Source organism: Helianthus annuus, chromosome 3 (genome assembly GCF_002127325.2).
Source record: "Helianthus annuus cultivar XRQ/B chromosome 3, HanXRQr2.0-SUNRISE, whole genome shotgun sequence".
Lineage (NCBI taxonomy): Eukaryota > Viridiplantae > Streptophyta > Magnoliopsida > Asterales > Asteraceae > Helianthus > Helianthus annuus.
In genome coordinates this window covers 161,743,189-161,761,078 of record NC_035435.2, presented here as the reverse complement: position 1 = coordinate 161,761,078, position 17,890 = coordinate 161,743,189, and the positions used below count along the sequence as shown (strand labels likewise).

The following is a 17,890-nucleotide window of genomic DNA, read 5'->3' as shown; positions in this document are numbered from 1 at the left end:
CCACCTTTGGGTACCATATTACTACATATTCTTTAGGATCCCACCTTTGGGTACCATATTACTACATATTCTTTAGGATCCCACCCTTGGGTACCATATACTACATATTCTTTAGGATCCCACCTTTGGGTACCATATTACTACATATTCTTTAGGATCCCACCTTTGGGTACCATATTACTACATATTCTTTAGGATCCCACCCTTGGGTACCATATTACTACATATTCTTTAGGATCCCACCTTTGGGTACCATATTACTACATATTCTTTAGGATCCCACCTTTGGGTACCAAATTACTACATATTCTTTAGGATCCCACCCTTGGGTACCATATTACTACATATTCTTTAGGATCCCACCTTTGGGCCCCCTACCCGTCGGCGACGCCCTCTAGTTTTTGCAGTTTTCTGCAGGTTCGTTTCGTCGTCCGTACGCACTAAAACGCACGTAACTTTTAAACCGTTTACCCGTTTAACCTCCCGTTTCTTCCTACATGCTTGTAAATTCACATTCTATCATATGAACTTAAAATCTTACTTCCGGATTACGGAAATCCTTAACTTACATACATTCGACTTAACTATTTTCTAACTATTTGACCCGTTAAGGGTATTCGCGCATTAATTGGTCTATGACTGACCAAACCATCATCCCCACTTCCATACTTGTCCTAAACATTACTCTAATCGAATAACTTGCTTCTAAACCACTTTTAAGTTCGTTTACCCCAAAATACCCATCATGGGCATTTTGGTCAACCTTAAACCCATCATTTACGACGAAAGACTTTAACACATATTTGACCTCAAATATCATATTTAATTCATTACAACACTTTATTACTTACTTGTACTGCGAAGTGATTACGGAAATCACTTACCTCGTGCATCCATGTTCGTAACCGCTTCCTTGCCTCATTTCGACCCGTTAGCCTTTCATGCTTGGTCCATGCTAGTGTGGTTCCTATCCTTTCATGTCGTCATGCCATAATAATGTTAGTACTCATGCTTATTCATATTAATACACATTTTCCAGCTCTTATCTACATTGACTTTCACTAACACGCATACAACATAAATTGTCAACCACATTGTTCAGTTAGACAACCTAACGTAATTCATAACATCATCCTTTACTAGCATGGTCATATATTATATATTTAGTACACATTCACTTCTTGATTGAAATTAAGTGATTAATAAAAACACATGGGGAGCATCGCCCGTTCAAGCACAATGTACAAGCTTCTAATGCATAGTCTTGACCAACACATACATTCAACCCGAATTCTTGTATGAGTTCCATCTAAAGCACATTCCTCAAGTTAGTATACTACTAATTACATCATTATCATGTTTCATTCATATATGTCAAGCCATTTCATACAATCTCACATCCTAACTTCACCTAGACATTTCATCAAACACTTGGCGTGCGTACTACTAGCTATGCACAATGTACAACTAATTTATGCATGATCTTCCAAGTTCATACATAATTCATCAAATGAAACTAGAATAAACTAAATTACATACCATACTCAACCTATCTAGCGATAGTCCATTACATACAACATACACATTGATGATTCAAGCAAGGATTTGACATGGGTGAAACACCTATGTCATCATCTTCACCATAGAAGTGGGTTTCACTTCTAATCATCAAATTACTTAAAATCATTCCCAACACAAGTTCTATTTGGTGATTCTAATACACAATCATGCTCAATTTCATATAAATTCACGGATTAATCATAACCCACTTCATACAACTTCACCAAATTACAAATTTCAACATACCTTATGTAGAGAACTCTTAGATGATCAAGAATCTAAGTCCATGCATCAGATTAGGGCTTATTTCCCCCTTCAATTTGAAGGTTTTCTTGAATTAGGGTTTCACCCCTTTCTTTCTTTTCTCCTGATCGATCTCACGCACACACACTCCTTGTGTGTGTGTGATTTTTGTTTTAATTAGATTCAGTTTCAAATTTGGCAAATCTAGTCCCTCAAGTTTATCATACCATCATAGTTGCCACAAGTTTCATTCCTTTACTTATTTTGTTAGGCTTTTAACTAAGTTTAATAACCTAGTTATTGTATTTCATTTAATTAGCATGGCAACGTACCTACGTATTAATAATACGAGTTTTGGGGTGTTACATTTAAAGCATCCAAAACAGATGGAAGCAGATCCTCATCAGAATCTTGTTAAAAAGATGCAAAAATAAATTGTGTAAATATGGATAGAAAGCCTATATTGACTCATCTTCATCATTATTACTGATAGCTAGTTGCGTTCTACGTGTACGTACAATAATTAGAGAGAATAAATGAAATATGCAGTTACAAACCTGCATGGAAGTTGGTGAATGGATATGAAAAACCATATGATGAAAATCCGTATAAGCAATCGAGCGTGCACCGGTTCTTAAAAGCTTTTCACGCTTCTTACTTCTAAGAAATCATATGTGCAATGACTTGCTCATCGTCTTCCTCATCAATCGACTCCGCATGGATCTCCATGTGCGCTTCAAATCTTCACATAACAAAATATTAGTTATGCTAACGAAATACGTAAGAAAAAGAAAAGCAAACACTTTAGAATCATGCGTTGGGAAATACAAAATTAAACCTGTTTTGTGGAACTTTATTGGGCAAGATGAGGTAACGAAGACCATTTTCTAGTTGTCTCCTAAACAGCTTTGGGTGGGATGGAAGTTGAGCACTTAAAAACCCTTGTAACTCTTGCCACTCACTGTTTTCTGAGTCAACCATAAAATTATCAGAAGATTGTTGCTCCAAAACACCCTTTGGCCAGGCTGTACTTGCTGCATGTGGCTTGTCGGGACCCACAACTGCGCATGGAACTCGAACCCGTTTCCCCTAAAAGTTCACAAGATATTAATCAGATACATATACAACAAGGTTCAATGAAAACTTTCACTTGATTATAATTAACAAAAACTTTCCATTTATATGCATATAAACAATTGTGAAACATAATCAAAGGTTTGGTAATTCCCTTTATATTCTTGCTCTGATAATTACAGTTTAACCAAAGAAGTTTCATTTCTAAAGATAAGAAGATATATGGAACAGATCATAAAAACGCACACGGGATGAAAAATAACATACCAATGTAACAAACCAAAATTAGAGAACTTACAAATACAGTGTCTACTCCATGCTTTGACAGATGAAACACGGATTTGTCAAAGAAGCCACTTGGGGTAGATTTGCATATAGGAAACCGTTTTCTCCACCCATGATGAAAGCAAGAGAAGCGTGTACATTGATCTAGCAATGGCCTTTGGATCACTGGCTTATCCAATGGAAAAACACACTTATTCTCAGCAATCTGTAGCAATTAAAGCAACAATATATGACACAGTTAGATTAAAGTACCACAGTAACAAAAACGTCAAAAATAAAACGGTAAAACTAAAGGTCGAATAAACCACTACCTTCAATCCGCATTCAGGTTGGTCGATATGATACTCCTGCGACCCGTTACAAAAACCCTCAAAAACGTCAAAAATCAAATGGTTAATCAACATTGCTTGATCAACAAACACTAAAGACACTTGTTTGAAGAAGAAGGTTGTCGTGACTCGTTAAAATTTTTTAATCCTGAAAGGACCAATTAAACATGAAGTTAGCAACATAGTCTGTAAGACCCTAATACGTATTTGACTAAAGGTCGCAGCGGAAGTTCAAGCCATAAACTTTCTTTCATTATAAACACCTTAACTTATTTAAAAATTAACTTTAAGATAACTCTTTCACATAAATCCATCAATCGACTTATTTACTAAGTAGAAACATAGCTTATGTTTACTACATTATATACATCAACGTTCCCGTACAATCTCACTAGTGACTCGATCCTCGATCTCTGTTCCTTGATGATCCTCATGACTCGTACTACCTGCGCTCACCACATTAAATTCATAACATTAGTACGCATTATAAACATACAAGATTTATTCACGTTTACTTTTTGTTCCGTTAATTCTTTACATCCCAGCTTTCCATCTGATCGTACATTCCGTGGTGAGACTTTCTCATTGTACCTGCGTTACACTTCGTTCACAAGGCACACTATTATTATCGTCAATACTCAATTTCATTGAATACATGCGTATATACTTTCATACATACTTACATATGTGCATCCGTTCACACATAACTACTTACCAACCTACGTACCTACATTCATACGTACGTTCCTACATACGTGCATACCTACATACATACATGCATACATGTCTACATACATACCTATCACATGCCTTCTCACAACCCTACATACGTGCACACATTCGTACATACTCACTTGGATATATATATACACATACTACCTACATACACACCTACATACATACATACATACATTCATTCATACATACCACTTATATTCACACATACATACATACATACCTTCATTCATACATACCACTTATATTCACACATACATACATACATACCTTCATACGTATCTACTTAAGGAAATTCTTAACTTAGAATCCCACGTTTAGGTACCATATTACTACATATTCTTTAGGATCCCACATTTAGGTACCATATTACTATGTATCCTTTAGAATCCCACTTTTAGGTACCTTATTGCTACATATTCTTTAGGATCCCACATTTAGGTACCATATTACTATGTATCCTTTAGAATCCCACTTTAGGTACCTTATTGCTACATATTCTTTAGGATCCCACATTTAGGTACCATATTACTATGTATCCTTTAGAATCCCACTTTAGGTACCTTATTGCTACATATTCTTTAGGATCCCACATTTAGGTACCATATTACTATGTATCCTTTAGAATCCCACTTTAGGTACCTTATTGCTACATATTCTTTAGGATCCCACATATAGGTACCATATTACTATGTATCCTTTAGAATCCCACTTTAGGTACCTTATTGCTACATATTCTTTAGGATCCCACATTTAGGTACCATATTACTATGTATCCTTTAGAATCCCACTTTAGGTACCTTATTGCTACATATTCTTTAGGATCCCACATTTAGGTACCATATTACTATGTATCCTTTAGAATCTCACTTTAGGTACCTTATTGCTACATATTCTTTAGGATCCCACATTTAGGTACCATATTACTATGTATCCTTTAGAATCCCACTTTAGGTACCTTATTGCTACATATTCTTTAGGATCCCACATTTAGGTACCATATTACTTATTGTGTCTTTTATCTTTGGGGTGTTACATGTCATGGGTATTCGTGCATAATAGGGTCTACGACATACAAAACCCTATACTTCTCACTTTCATACTTGACCAAAACATTACACCAAATCGATTAGCTTGTTTCTAAACTACTTTTAAGATCGTTAGCCCAATTTACCCTTCAAGGGCGTTTTTGTCAACTTTATTCCATCCTTTACTATAAAGGGCTTCCTTAAACATTTGACTACTCCCATGACTTAACTACAACTCTAATCGCACATACCTGGCTCGGATCAAAGCTATGACCCGTTTTAATACTTCGTGCACTAATTGACTAAGTAATAGCAACATAATCCCTTTCGCTAATCATCCTGTGAATGCATAATACTTGACAAACAATTCATTAGTCAATATTGCCAAATGGTAATGTCTTCACCGATTTCATACAACCAAAACCATATCAACTTTCAATCATCATCATGCTCAATTAACTAACACTACATTACTTAAACAAAATAAGAAGTGATTACGGAAATCACTTACCTCGTGCATCCATGTTCGTAACCGCTTCCTTGCCTCATTTCGACCCGTTAGCCTTTCATGCTTGGTCCATGCTAGTGTGGTTCCTATCCTTTCATGTCGTCATGCCATAATAATGTTAGTACTCATGCTTATTCATATTAATACACATTTTCCAGCTCTTATCTACATTGACTTTCACTAACACGCTTACAACATAAATTGTCAACCACATTGTTCAGTTAGACAACCTAACATAATTCATAACATCATCCTTTACTAGCATGGTCATATATTATATATTTAGTACACATTCACTTCTTGATTGAAATTAAGTGATTAATAAAAACACATGGGGAGCATCGCCCGTTCAAGCACAATGTACAAGCTTCTAATGCATAGTCTTGACCAACACATACATTCAACCCGAATTCTTGTATGAGTTCCATCTAAAGCACATTCCTCAAGTTAGTATACTACTAATTACATCATTATCATGTTTCATTCATATATGTCAAGCCATTTCATACAATCTCACATCCTAACTTCACCTAGACATTTCATCAAACACTTGGCGCGCGTACTACTAGCTATGCACAATGTACAACTAATTTATGCATGATCTTCCAAGTTCATACATAATTCATCAAATGAAACTAGAATAAACTAAATTACATACCATACTCAACCTATCTAGCAATAGTCCATTACATACAACATACACATTGATGATTCAAGCAAGGATTTGACATGGGTGAAACACCTATGTCATCATCTTCACCATAGAAGTGGGTTTCACTTCTAATCATCAAATTACTTAAAATCCTTCCCAACACAAGTTCTATTTGGTGATTCTAACACACAATCATGCTTAATTTAATATAAATTCACGGATTAATCATAACCCACTTCATACAACTTCACCAAATTACAAATTTCAACATACCTTATGTAGAGAACTCTTAGATGATTAAGAATTTCATCACATGCATAAGAATCTTGTCCTATTTCATCCTCAATTTGCTGAATTTCTACATGTAGTTGAAGAGGTAGGTTTTGTTTATTTCTTTCCTGCTTGAACTCGACACACACACACATAAAATGCCCACCACTTGCTAAAAGTTTGTGTTTTATTATTTTCATAGCCATATTTCACTTTCAGCCCCTCATGTTTTCATAACATGTCATTTACATATCTAACCATTAACCAAGTTACTTTCCTCTTATTTAGTTTTATTCATTCTAAATAATTAGACTTACTAGCAAAATTAACCGACTATTATTATTGTAATAGTCTAAAATTACCATCTACCCTTACGGCATTATACATATAGTTTATATTAAAAGATATGAAATTTGGGGCGTTACAAGTCTACCACCCTTAATTGAGGTTTCGTCCCCGAAACCTTTCTTACCTTTATTTAACACCAATTATTCCTTCTCTACATGTACTCGACACAACCACGAGCTCATCACAATGACTATCATTCAATTTCAAAAACATTCCTATTAATGTTTCTTTCATGTTTATTTCATTATTCATATCATTGACTTCTCCCTAACAATTCCATACCTTCCTTATCATAATTTCGCATATCATTGTCATTTCCTTGGTCTGACAACCACGGTTCAATATACATACTTCTTTGACTTGTAATCACACACACCTATGTACTTAACTCTAACGTGATCATCCTTCTACGTTTTCTACAATTACTTGTACCATGCATACCTTTACGTTACTTTCTAACCATCTTTTTCATTTCACTTTACAATTATTCTCACTTCGTGCATTATTTAGTTTACATACGTATGTGTATCATGTATTTCATCTTACGAGAATTTAACCATTACCCGAAATCTATACATACTCATATATGCTTAACTTTAACGTTAACCTTAATCTACCTTTTCTACATTTACGTATACCTTGCATACCTTTATAGTATCTTTAAATCATTCCGTTCATTTCACATTACTATCGCTTTCACTTCATGCATTACTTAATTCACGTGTATAGACAGTTCATATCTCTCCAATCATGAGTTAGACATTTTACTAACCTCTTTTTCATTTCCCAACCACGATCCGCAACCCTGATCGATCATCTTCTCCTCGTGCACTAGCCGTACAGGCCAAGTTTCATTCCTTCGTGTTATGAGCTTCCGCTCGTGCACGTCCTTTCACCAATACGATTGGTTTCATCGCATCAATAGTTCTAACATTATCATCAACAACATCGGCGGTTAGCATATGTCATTCAAACATTCATAACACTAGGTGATTACACACCTATAATTCTGTTACATATTTCCTGCGTACATGCTATAACACATCTTACATTCCATTTCTTACACGCAATTCTTTCATTTTAGTTACTTATTTCGTCAACCTTTGCAGTTTGACCTTTTAAGGTTAAACTGAATTTTCTTACTTATCATAGATGCATTGAAGTACACATTCGTGTTTCCTTCCATTCATGCTTACTTACAAAGACATTCATTACATCGTTTTAGTATTCTTAACAAACTTACCCTTTTTGTTCATACTTAAACCATTGTCTGGGTCATAGCCCGTCATTCATTCTGACTTATAAGAGTCGATTTCTAACACATTTAACACATACCTTGTTCAAAACTTCCTTCTTTCGTTTTATAACTTAGGTCTGCATGCTCATTACGATCATTCTTTTGTTTCTTTACTTTACATTTGCCCATATGACTCATTTAACACAATCACGGTCAAACTATCGACACTTCTTATGTAGACTAGTTTCGTCTTTTATACCTTAAATATGTTTCGCGGATTCGAATGCATTATTCATACCTTTCGTACCTTCTATGTTTTGAATCCGTCTTGCGGATTCAAACATTGCATTCGCATCTTTCATTCTTTGAATCCGTCTCGCGGATTCAAACATTTCATTCATACATTGCTGATCCGTACTGTCTTACGGATTCAACATTCTTCATTCTTATCACTCATACTTTTCACTCTTACATAGTACTCTCAATTTCCCGAGAGTCTTACTACCCATTTCACCGCACGCCCACCTGTTACCTAGTTCTACCGGACACACCTGCGATAATTACCACGGTCTCACGAACGTCATATGCTTCTTGCGTACTGGCCAGGTGCGCAATCCACATACTAGTTTCGTGCCTTCGTGTAATCATCGCCTTATGTCCGAGAAATGGGTTTCAGTTTCGTGCACATTTCTAAAATTTCCCCAAGACCACATCATTGCCTTTCGTTTAATAATTACCTTCCCAAGGAGATTTCTTCCTTTTTCTTTCAACATTGATACCCATACATATTAATAGTGTGTACCTGGGGTTCATTAGCTTATTTACACCTTTGCCAGCCTTAGTATTCATCCTATCCTGCATCCACGGACCATCCTCTTCAGACACTTATGTTTACCTTGCACATATAAAACCGTTAGTTTCTTTATATGAATGTATTCATACATGCTTTCATTCCATTTCTACCTTTAGATCTTGATCGAGTCGTGGATTGTACGGGTTCTTTATCACAAGAGCACACAGGTTTGAGTTCAAGTATTTATCTTCTCGTACTTGATTCGCTCAAACCAGGGCTCTGATACCAACTTGTAAGACCCTAATACGTATTTGACTAAAGGTCGCAGCGGAAGTTCAAGCCATAAACTTTCTTTCATTATAAACACCTTAACTTATTTAAAAATTAACTTTAAGATAACTCTTTCACATAAATCCATCAATCGACTTATTTACTAAGTAGAAACATAGCTTATGTTTACTACATTATATACATCAACGTTCCCGTACAATCTCACTAGTGACTCGATCCTCGATCTCTGTTCCTTGATGATCCTCATGACTCGTACTACCTGCGCTCACCACATTAAATTCATAACATTAGTACGCATTATAAACATACAAGATTTATTCACGTTTACTTTTTGTTCCGTTAATTCTTTACATCCCAGCTTTCCATCTGATCGTACATTCCGTGGTGAGACTTTCTCATTGTACCTGCGTTACACTTCGTTCACAAGGCACACTATTATTATCGTCAATACTCAATTTCATTGAATACATGCGTATATACTTTCATACATACTTACATATGTGCATCCGTTCACACATAACTACTTACCAACCTACGTACCTACATTCATACGTACGTTCCTACATACGTGCATACCTACATACATACATGCATACATGTCTACATACATACCTATCACATGCCTTCTCACAACCCTACATACGTGCACACATTCGTACATACTCACTTGGATATATATATACACATACTACCTACATACACACCTACATACATACATACATACATTCATTCATACATACCACTTATATTCACACATACATACATACATACCTTCATTCATACATACCACTTATATTCACACATACATACATACATACCTTCATACGTATCTACTTAAGGAAATTCTTAACTTAGAATCCCACGTTTAGGTACCATATTACTACATATTCTTTAGGATCCCACATTTAGGTACCATATTACTATGTATCCTTTAGAATCCCACTTTTAGGTACCTTATTGCTACATATTCTTTAGGATCCCACATTTAGGTACCATATTACTATGTATCCTTTAGAATCCCACTTTAGGTACCTTATTGCTACATATTCTTTAGGATCCCACATTTAGGTACCATATTACTATGTATCCTTTAGAATCCCACTTTAGGTACCTTATTGCTACATATTCTTTAGGATCCCACATTTAGGTACCATATTACTATGTATCCTTTAGAATCCCACTTTAGGTACCTTATTGCTACATATTCTTTAGGATCCCACATATAGGTACCATATTACTATGTATCCTTTAGAATCCCACTTTAGGTACCTTATTGCTACATATTCTTTAGGATCCCACATTTAGGTACCATATTACTATGTATCCTTTAGAATCCCACTTTAGGTACCTTATTGCTACATATTCTTTAGGATCCCACATTTAGGTACCATATTACTTATTGTGTCTTTTATCTTTGGGGTGTTACATGTCATGGGTATTCGTGCATAATAGGGTCTACGACATACAAAACCCTATACTTCTCACTTTCATACTTGACCAAAACATTACACCAAATCGATTAGCTTGTTTCTAAACTACTTTTAAGATCGTTAGCCCAATTTACCCTTCAAGGGCGTTTTTGTCAACTTTATTCCATCCTTTACTATAAAGGGCTTCCTTAAACATTTGACTACTCCCATGACTTAACTACAACTCTAATCGCACATACCTGGCTCGGATCAAAGCTATGACCCGTTTTAATACTTCGTGCACTAATTGACTAAGTAATAGCAACATAATCCCTTTCGCTAATCATCCTGTGAATGCATAATACTTGACAAACAATTCATTAGTCAATATTGCCAAATGGTAATGTCTTCACCGATTTCATACAACCAAAACCATATCAACTTTCAATCATCATCATGCTCAATTAACTAACACTACATTACTTAAACAAAATAAGAAGTGATTACGGAAATCACTTACCTCGTGCATCCATGTTCGTAACCGCTTCCTTGCCTCATTTCGACCCGTTAGCCTTTCATGCTTGGTCCATGCTAGTGTGGTTCCTATCCTTTCATGTCGTCATGCCATAATAATGTTAGTACTCATGCTTATTCATATTAATACACATTTTCCAGCTCTTATCTACATTGACTTTCACTAACACGCTTACAACATAAATTGTCAACCACATTGTTCAGTTAGACAACCTAACATAATTCATAACATCATCCTTTACTAGCATGGTCATATATTATATATTTAGTACACATTCACTTCTTGATTGAAATTAAGTGATTAATAAAAACACATGGGGAGCATCGCCCGTTCAAGCACAATGTACAAGCTTCTAATGCATAGTCTTGACCAACACATACATTCAACCCGAATTCTTGTATGAGTTCCATCTAAAGCACATTCCTCAAGTTAGTATACTACTAATTACATCATTATCATGTTTCATTCATATATGTCAAGCCATTTCATACAATCTCACATCCTAACTTCACCTAGACATTTCATCAAACACTTGGCGTGCGTACTACTAGCTATGCACAATGTACAACTAATTTATGCATGATCTTCCAAGTTCATACATAATTCATCAAATGAAACTAGAATAAACTAAATTACATACCATACTCAACCTATCTAGCAATAGTCCATTACATACAACATACACATTGATGATTCAAGCAAGGATTTGACATGGGTGAAACACCTATGTCATCATCTTCACCATAGAAGTGGGTTTCACTTCTAATCATCAAATTACTTAAAATCCTTCCCAACACAAGTTCTATTTGGTGATTCTAACACACAATCATGCTTAATTTAATATAAATTCACGGATTAATCATAACCCACTTCATACAACTTCACCAAATTACAAATTTCAACATACCTTATGTAGAGAACTCTTAGATGATTAAGAATTTCATCACATGCATAAGAATCTTGTCCTATTTCATCCTCAATTTGCTGAATTTCTACATGTAGTTGAAGAGGTAGGTTTTGTTTATTTCTTTCCTGCTTGAACTCGACACACACACACATAAAATGCCCACCACTTGCTAAAAGTTTGTGTTTTATTATTTTCATAGCCATATTTCACTTTCAGCCCCTCATGTTTTCATAACATGTCATTTACATATCTAACCATTAACCAAGTTACTTTCCTCTTATTTAGTTTTATTCATTCTAAATAATTAGACTTACTAGCAAAATTAACCGACTATTATTATTGTAATAGTCTAAAATTACCATCTACCCTTACGGCATTATACATATAGTTTATATTAAAAGATATGAAATTTGGGGCGTTACATAGTCAATACAAAATTCGTGTTAAAGGCATCACACAACTTTAATTTAACAAAGCCACATAAGAAAATCACCTTTTCTTACCGAAACCCAACTCCAAATCGGTTCAATATAAGTTGTCTGGGCAAAAAGAATCACAGAATTCATCAAACTATAGCAGATACAAAACGGTTTAGACTCAAATAACACATGAAAAACTTAGATGGTTAATAAACGGTACCGAGAGGTCAAATTCAGTCAATATGATGTCGGATAGAGATAGATTCATCGATCTGGTGTCAATGAGAAATGCTAGATCTTGAATCGCCTTGGAGACAAACCCTAGATCTTGAATCGCCGGCGGATAGTAAGGATGTTTTGTGAGAAACCCTAAATCGGAGTGATGTACTTGTGTTTTATGAGAAACCCTAAATCGGAGTGATATACCATGAAAGATAAGTAAGAAACACTTCATCAGCGCAAACCGCCGTCGATTTCTGCCAACTTCTGCTGCTATGAAGAATATCAGCAATCTTCTCCTGGGAAACGCAGGTATAGGATATTACAACAATTCTGCTGCTTAAGAATCAGATCTTGGTGAAAATAGTAATGGCCAATGCAAAACGAAAAAGGATATGGTCGAGGTAAGCAAGATGGATGAGCAAAAGCCATCTATGTTCATAAGAACAGAAGCAAAATCAATGGATGAGTGGAGGTGGTCACAAAAATCACCCAATCTGAGAAACAAAAGCTGCTATGATCTTGGATGTTTTGTGCTTTGAAAGATGTGAAAGGAAAAGATAGGATGTATGGGGTAGTGGGGATGAGCGGGGATTCAAATTTTGAAGAAAAGTTGGCCGCCAAAATTAGATTTAGTAAACTTTAAAAGGTTGGCGTGCTTTAGATGGTTGTATAATATGCTTTAAAGGGTTGTAAATGTTCAAAAAGCGGCAAATGACCATTTCTGTCCTTCGGATATGCAATATATATATATATATATAGTATAGATATATATATTATGTTAGGATTAGGTTCAAGAGTGAACACTAGTGTAGCTTGTGAACTGAGTGAACTAATCCTGGCCATATACATGTGTAGATCAATGGTCAGGATTGATGTTGAAATACACTAGTGTATTTTACGATTTGATGATGAGATCCTGGCCATACATGTGTGTAGATCAATGGCCAGGATTTGTTCACTCGGTTCGCAAATACACTAGTGTTCCCTCTAGAACCCCACCTATTATGTTATATATAAAAGTTTGAAAAATATATAATTATAATTAATATAAATTAATAAATCAAATAGGAGCCAAGTCGGAGCCTAGCTTGAAAAATTACCAACAAACCAAGCTTGAGCTTTAGATGGAGCTTTGAGCCCGCATAAGTTATTTTATATGTATCCAATATCTATACATATTGTACATTTCTAAATATGTGTAGGTATTTGTTTTGCCACATCACCTTATAAAAAAGATTTAAATATGTATTTTATATGCATTCAATATCTACACAAATATCTATACATATTGTACATTTCTAAATATGTGTAGATATTTGTTTTGCCACGTCATCAAAAAATATATATTTACTTATTTTATATATATCTAATATCTACACATATTGTACATTTAAACATGTGTAGGCATTTAATTTGCCACGTCATTTTTAAAAAAATAAAATAAATACATATTAACTTAGTTTATCTACATATTTTTTTTAAAAAGTTATGTGTTGGCAAACATAATCATTTACCTACACATATATTAGTTTTTTACATATGTGTAGATAATTTACCTACACATGAAGAAAATTTGCCACATGTGTAGGTAATTTAATATTTAATCGATTGCCAATTTTGGGAGGAAATTTTCCCACCAACACCAAGTGTGGCTAAAATCCATTACCAACATATATTAAGTGTTAATCATTATGAAAATATATTATCAACCATTACCCACACTTATACAAACATGTGTAGGTAAATACCCACACATTTACATGTGTAGGTAAATTATGTGTGGGTAAACACCCTAATTTCTTGTAGTGTCAGTAGTAGTGTTATTTGGGTCATTTTATTCACACACTCTCGAATTTTTACTCAGATACATACACTCCTCTCTCTCTCTCTCTCTCTCTCTCTCTCTGTATATCTATGTATACTGAGAAAGGGATAGAGTGGAAGAGCGTATCAATATTAACACCCTTCTTATTCTAGTTAATATTGGTATGTCATCTCACTCTATCTCTCTATATATGCATATACATATAGCGAGATAAAGTAAAAAAGGATGTACTAATAAAATGTTATAAGATGACCCTCGATTTATTAGCTATTTGGTAGTTGTCTTTTCATTCACAACTTGTCTTTTTTAATAGTTCTTAGTGAACTATTTTGCACTATGCTTGGTAAATGTTATTATCTCGTGATATGTTTGGTAGAATGGTAGTTATGTTACTTGTCTTCTACTGCATTTGTTTTAATCACATGTGTACATGGGTATGCCTTAACAAAATTTCTTTCCACCATTTTTATTTACCTTTCATAAGTTCATTTTAAGTGCTTCATTATTTACCTTTCATAACTTCATTTTAAGTGCTTCATCCAAGATAAATGAACTGAAAAAGGGATAATCCACTAAGTTGTTACATGTGTGACATGATTCATTTTTTTCGGAATATACCAACATTTAAAGTAACATGTTGGTTAATATATCACACTAAGGATAAGTAGTGGTTAACGCTCTTTTAATGTCCTTTCAATCATTACTTTCCAATTTTATTTCTTTTCATTGCCCCAGTCTCCACATGCGTCTATTATGCCTATAGAGGCGGTGTTAGGGGCGTGATCAATCTCCTTCATACCCCTATAATGCTCATTACGCATGTTTAAAAAAAGTGTTTCATATGTAACTGAATTTACTTATGTATTTGAATTTTAAATACATGTGGATAAGATTGTTAGGTTTCTATAACCGTAAATGAAAAAAAAAATGTTTGGGACTTTTGATCAGAAGCAAATAAGAACCGACAAACGCAGCACATGCTTGACGACTCTCTCAAATAAACAATAGGAAATTCACATGCACATATTTAGATTTGGTACTTTGATTTGTAACACAGTTTGGTAGAAAAAGAGAATGACTCACAAACGGTGAGAAAAAGTAGAACAGACTCACTTTGTAGACTTAGGTATTTCTATGGCTTCCTGGTAATATCTCTTGATTATTTTCTATTAAAAACATACAATGCACACGTGTTAGTAAGATAACCCAGATCACATTAGCCATACAACACGAGACAGAACCTCAACGAACTTAGTCAGGCAGAGTCTCGACATGCGTTACGGGGCCCTAGATCAATCGGGTAGGGTAACGAATTAGTGATCGGGGTTAAAATACTTACAACGAGGCAGAGCTTCGTGTTTTAGGGGTATAATACCGAGCTACTTTTGGCTATAATAGAGACTAAGAGAAAAGAGAATTGAACGACTGAAACTGATGCTGAACTTCTCAATTTATAGGCTGAATTCGACACTTCCTTGCGCCCCGCGACCCGCTGGGGTCTCTCTCTCGCGGCCCGCGAGCCAAACCTAGCTATGGCTAGGTTTGCTGTGTAAACCCCTAGGCCCAACACGTGATGGACACGTGTCCACTTGGGTGTCCGGTAAGTTAAGGGTGTCTCATGCCCCGCGACCCACCCTCTTGACTTATCGCGGCCCGCGAGCGGCCCGCGAGCGACACAAAAACCTTATTTTATTTTATTTTTATAAAAACTAAGGCTAAAAGGGTCTAGTTTAGCGTATACGGGGTGTTATAAGGCGTTTTTGAGGGTTGTTATATTGGGGAAAGACTTGGTGTTCCTTGTGACCCAGTTTTGACTCCCACTCTCCTCATTATTTTCTGCGCCATCCAGGTGGAGGGCGAATACGGGTGGCACAGGTTCGTCTTGGATGGGAGGCAAGATTTTACCGATTATTCCACTGTCGTGCCTTCAAGCGAGTGGAGATCGGGTTTCCGCGTATCTGGGAGAGCCAAGGAGCTGGCGGTGGTCGAGTAGTCGACCTTGGCCGCAGCACCCAGTTCGTTCTTTGCGGTTAAAAAAAACAAGCTTACAAAAGGACAAAACAAGATAATAATTATCTATCTCTATATAAACTATTAAGAAAGACTTATAGTTAATTTACATCATTAGTAGTGTGCACTCATTCTCTGTATATCTCCTTTTCATTTTCATGATTAAAATCTCGAATCAATCTTCTACAACTATATCCAACCAAGTCGTCGTTGTAATGAGTACTCCTCGATTGCTTTTTGTTTCACAAAGGGTAAAAGTGTCAAAAGTAGATTCAATGGGTAAAACACAAAAACCTTTCCAATATCCTCATCATTATATTATATTAAAACATATTTAACAGCCTCCTTGCTTCGGTCTTACGAATCAGTAGCGGAACTAACCAAAAAATTCAGGTGTATCCTATTTACTTTGGTATTAGGGGTATCATTTGAATAAAAAAATAAAAATTTTATACTACGTAGACAGAGTTGAATGGTATTTTTACATTACGAAGACGGAGTTGAGGGGTAGCCCGGACTACCCCTCCTTATACATAGGGGTGTTCTTCGGGTTTTTTTTCTTGGGTTTCGGGTTTTTCGGGTCGGGTTGTTCGGGTTTTTTGCTAGGAAAAAGTGACCCGATAACCAAACCATTTAAAGCTCGGGTTGATCGGGTTCGGGTTATTCTGGTTCGGGCTAGTTCGGGTCGGGTTGTTCGGTTTTCGGGTTTAAATGGAATATTAAAAAAATGTTTTTTTTTTTTTTTGCAATATATAATTAAAATTCATCATTCTACTTAAAAAATATTATCAAAATTAAAACAATATGACATGATTGTTTTGGTCAAAAATTACCTAAGCAATTAAGTGATCAAATTAGTTTTGTGAGGTAGTGTGCTAGTAATACTTTGTAAGAAATATGTTGGTTTGTTAGTTTGCGAAAACAGTTTCAGGATACGGCTCAAGATATAGAGCTGTATCTGTGATCAAACAATGAGCAGAAAAGTAAAGGTTGACACGTGATGTACGAGGAAAGCCCTTGATCAATCTAGATCGCCGGCATAAAACCTCGGGAGCTGACAATCGCAGCTGCCTTGTTCTTCTTATTGCTTTAAACTTCAGGATATAGTGCAGGATGTAGAGCGAATCAACTAGGTGTTACAATGTGATTTGAATACAAGTGTTTGTGTGTAGTGTTTGCAGAGCGCTAGAGAGAAAGTGTTTGAAAATGT

At 35.4% G+C, this 17,890-nt stretch overlaps 2 long non-coding RNA genes across 2 annotated transcripts; both read right to left on the bottom strand.

The window, feature by feature from the left end:
- Positions 1-3,614: 3,614 nt before the first annotated feature.
- LOC110930361 lies at positions 3,615-13,003 on the bottom strand. The gene is made up of 3 exons (XR_002587766.2): positions 12,844-13,003; positions 12,698-12,743; positions 3,615-3,639 (listed from the first exon to the last, which is right to left on the bottom strand). It is a non-coding gene; the product is annotated as an uncharacterized LOC110930361 (long non-coding RNA).
- Positions 5,703-8,201, bottom strand: LOC118490237. Its single transcript, XR_004888770.1, has 3 exons — positions 7,805-8,201; positions 6,688-6,772; positions 5,703-5,853 (listed from the first exon to the last, which is right to left on the bottom strand). It is a non-coding gene; the product is annotated as an uncharacterized LOC118490237 (long non-coding RNA).
- Positions 13,004-17,890: the final 4,887 nt, after the last annotated feature.